Source organism: Pteropus vampyrus, unplaced genomic scaffold (genome assembly GCF_000151845.1).
Source record: "Pteropus vampyrus isolate Shadow unplaced genomic scaffold, Pvam_2.0 Scaffold37, whole genome shotgun sequence".
Taxonomy (NCBI): domain Eukaryota; kingdom Metazoa; phylum Chordata; class Mammalia; order Chiroptera; family Pteropodidae; genus Pteropus; species Pteropus vampyrus.
In genome coordinates, this window is record NW_011888818.1 from 5,116,422 (window position 1) to 5,121,349 (window position 4,928).

The window sequence follows — 4,928 nt, forward strand, 5'->3', positions numbered from 1 at the left end:
ATTTAAAAAGAAATGATAAAATAGTCTATTCTAACAGACAACATTATTATGGACATAGACCATCTAAAAGAATCTACAGATTCCAGACCTCCCCTGATTTAGCCAGAGATCAATATGGAAGGAAAAATGAGAAAATTAAGAAAAAAAAGGGATCTATAAAAAATCATCTAGAACTAATAAATGAATAAGATACAAGGTTAACTCTCAAAAATCTACATGCTAGAAATTGGAAAAATTGGAAAACGAAATTTGAAACAAAATACTATTTACAATAGCTCCCCTCTCAAAAAACATGTAGTTATAAATCTATTAAAACACGCGTAGTATTTCTTTGCTAAATACAACAAAATGCAAATCAAAGAAATTAAAGAATACCTCAATAAGTCAAAGAAAACATATCTTTCTCATAAATTGTGAGTCAATAAGTAAATATGTCAATTCTCTTCAGATTATCTATGCACTTAATGCAATCTTAATCAAAATCTCAGTAGGATTTTTGTAGTATTGACAAGCTCATACTAAAATTTACATGAAAAAGCAAAGGAATTAGAAAAGATCAAACAATTTTGAAAACAAAAAATAAAGTTGGCAAAATTACACTGCCTTGATTTTAAGACTTACCAAAAAGTTACAAAAATCAAGAGTATGGAATTGCCAAAAAAAAAATAGACACAACAATCAATGACACAGATTAGAATCCAGAAGTGGATGCACATGAATATGCCAATTTATTTTTGATAAAGTAAAAGGCAATACGATGGAGAAAGGCTCGTCTTTTCAACAAAAGCTATAGAAATAACTGAACAGCCATATGACAAAAAAATGTATCTTGAAAGAAACTTTGTATTTCATACATAATTTTATTCAAAATAAATCCTAGATCTAAATGTAAATTGTCAAACCATAAATCTTTTAGAATAAAGCTCTTGAGAAAATACTTGTCACCTGAATTTAGGCAAAAAAAAAAAAAAAAAAAAAAATTTAGACATAACATTAAAAACATGATTAAAAAAGAAAAAAGTTAATTGGACATTGTCAAATACGAACATTTGCTCTGCAAAAAGACATTGTTAAGAGTGAAAAAACATGACAGCAACTGGTAGGAAACATTTCCAAGTTACATATCTGACAAAAGAATTATGTTTAGGATATATAAGGAACTCTTAAAACTCAGCAGTAAAAAAAAAAAAAACAATTTTCTCCAAAATGGGCAAACAATTTTAACACACATTTCACTCAAGAGACTATGTGGAGTGCAAATAAGAACATATATAGAAAAAAGATGTGCAACATCAATAATGAATAGTCAAATTAAAACCATGATAAGTTATAATTACACACCCATAAGAATATCTAAAATAATCAGAATATCTAAAATAAAATCTATTAACTTCCAGTGAGCAACTGAAATTGTCATACATTGCTGAAGGGAATGCTGTATAGTACAGCAACTCTGGGAAGCAATTTGTCAGTTTCTTATAAAGTTAAACATCACTTATCATATGATTAAACAGACTCATTTTTGCAGATTTACCCTAGGTAAATAAAATGTTAACATACGAATCCATACTTGAGTGTTTATAGCTACTATATTCAAATTTCTCAAAACAGGAAATAACAAATATCCTCCAGTGGGTGCATAGGTAAACAAACTGATACATTCTTACAATGAAATATTACTCAGCAAGAAAAAAGAACAGGCTGTTGATACATACAAGTATGTGGATTCCAAACATATTAACCTGAGTGTGAGAATGCAGTCTCAAAAACTGCATACAGTATGATTCCATTTATATAACATTCTCAACAATACAAAATAATAGTTGTGGAATACATATCAGTTCCTGGAGTAAGGCACAGGGAAGGGTGTGAGTGTTGAGGGATACTCCAAAAAGTTTTTCAGGGGTAATGTTTTCAGGATCAAGATTATGGTACTTGTTACACTAATCAATCCATGAATTAAATACATAGAAATGTACATAAAGTCAATAGTCAAAAAAGTTCATTTCGATTCTTCTAAATCCTTTTAAAATAGTTTTCTAGACATTATGGGCTCATTCCTTTAATATTAGTGTCATGATTTTCCAAATATTTTCTTCCTTTTTAAACATACTTTCAATCTACCAATCTATTAATAATATTATTAAATAACCACTATGTGGCAAGCAGTGATTATTTCAAATTCATGGTGACATTTAAAAAAAAAATGATGATCTCTTCGGGTGTGCTTTTTCCTCTTGACAGTTTGAAACCTCATCTTTGTCGCTTTAGCCTTTGTCAACAATTCAAAGCCCCTGGCTTTTGTTTTTTTCAAGACATTTACCCAGTTCACTGACATATAGGCAACATAAAAATTTGTATGTATCTTCCTTCCACAGATTCTGTACTCCCATGCATTTTTGTGACTCTCCATAACTTCATCCAGTTCAACTCAATAGCAATTGGCAAACACTATTTCCCAGTAACTAGCTAGGTTAAAATGTTTCCACGCTATTGGAAAATAAACAAACCTTACTTCCATGAAATGAGGAGTCACAACTAAGCATGCTCCCGAGTATTTATTATGTCTCTGTTGAAACAAAGGCATAAAGCATAGCAGGTCATAGAAGAAAACCTTTGCTTAACTGTCCATGAATTCCACTTCAGATAGAATTTCCTCTTTATGTTTAAAACCATGTTAATTAATACTTCCTTATATTAAAAACTTAATGTTAATTTATTTAGGTGGGTCAATAGTGTTGTGGGTTTTTTCAAATAAGTTTTATCTTTAATATATGCTGCTGAAATGTTTACTGATGAAATAAAATAGTATTTGGGATTTACTTCAAAATTATTTGTGAAAAGGGGAGAAGTTGATCAGAGTAAAGATGCAATAAGAATATAAGGTAATAAGCATTTGACCTAAGAGATGAATACATAGCTTCATTATATTCTAGTTTTATATAAAGTTGGTATTATCTATAATAAAAATGTTTTTAAAAAGGAAAAATATAAAAATTTAAATTTTTACTGTAAGAAACTTTTTCTCATACCATATCAGAGTTAGTCTGCTTATCAAAATGTATCCGATTTCAATGCAGTTCAACAAATATTCAATGTGTAGTTTTAGGCAGCCACTGAAGGATGTCTGCTATGTGAGCAAAAACACACAAATAGCCTTGACCTCAGAAGTGTATTTAATACAGAGATAATCTACTGTTTATACATACAGTATTTGATACAAGGCACTTGTTTATTGTCACCATCTTTAAATCAAACCAGTAGTAAAGGCAATTTACTCCTAGATTCTTCTCCTACCAAGGCTAAGCCAGAGGGAGAAAGGAAATTTCCTCACCCACAGTGTCAGAGGGGCCTGTCCTGCTAGTGGAGATGGGTCTCTGGTCACCCCATTCTCAGAGAAGCTACTAGTCCCTCATAGTGTGGTTACCTGCCACAGGGCACATCACCTTGGCATCCATTTAAGCTACAAGTAAATGCCTAGAAGGATCCCAAAAATGTTTGGTCGTGGTGATCTTTAATAGGAGAAAAACACAAGACGTTTTGAGCTATGAGTGCTTCATGTAAGTTCTAAGAGTAAATAAAAAATTACAAATATTTGAATCCTTTTAGGTTAACTGCGGAACCTCCTTTACAGAACTTTGCAGTTTGACACTTGGCAAGTGGCTTCTACAAAACATATTTTGAAACTCATCTTTTAAGCCTTGACATACATAGAATTGTACCTCTTCCTCCAATAATCTACTTAGCAGCAGCCCTCAGCATTACTTAGTAAATGTGTTGCCTGGCATTTTAAACCAACATAATTCACATTAAAGTAAATAAAATAAGCAGAAAGTAACTTCTGTTGTTTTTTGTTTAGCTTTGTGTTTCTAGCTAAGGCTGTTATTGTATCTGCAGTTTCTTTGGCACAATTCCTTCCCAAATGGAAGTTGGTGGCCTCCTAGTTAATTCAATAAGTATTTATTAGGCAGCATCTTTGTATCAGGGTCTGTTTTGTGTCCCTGTGAACAGAACAGATGAGCCTCTTCCCTCATGGAGCTTATGATGTACTCAGTAGAAACGGATAATATATAAGCAAATAAAATGAATGCAGATTTGCATAAGTGTCCTTCAGGGAAAAAGCAGAATGATGATAGAGAAAGACTTTCTGTGTGTATGTATATGGTGAGAGAATGCCAGCTTTACGATAGGGCACTCAAGAATGCCCTCTCCAAAAAGTGATGTTTTAACCGAGACCTGAAGTGTGAGAAGAAGGCAGCCATGAGAAGCACCAGCTGACGAGATCACTGAGAAGAGGCAACAGCATGTTCTAAAGTCCCAAGACAGTAAAGAGGTGAGTTATGCAAAGGTGAGAAAGGAGGCCTGTATGGATGGAGCTTCTTGAGAACAGGGAACAATACAGGGAACAGGGAACAGGGAACAATACAGGAAACGGAACAATACGGCAGATCACGTAGGCCTCTTGAGCTAGGGTCGTAAGCCTGGATTTTATCTTTAGTGCAATGAGAAGATATTGAAGGTTTTAAATAGAATTGTGAAATGATAGTATTATGTAAGAGCACTCGGATGTATTGTGGAATGTGTATTGCAGAGGGGTCCTAGTGTGAACAGGTATGAAGCTACTGAAGCCCTATAGGAGAAGACAAGGCCCAATTGAAGATGTATTTTAAAATATTGACAGGGTTGCTGTTATACTGGATATGGAGAATTAAGAACTGGGAGAAACCAAAGTTAACTTTGTGGTTTTTCGTTATGATAGATAGCAATATTGTTAGTATAATGATAAGGTTACAGCAAGGTTTTTGAGAAGCTACATCAAAGCTTACTAAGTATACAGATTTGCAACTGGATATGTTAACAGAACAACTGTATATGTAACTTGTACTGAAGTGAATTTGTGTGTAAAGATATAAAATAGTGAATCTTTG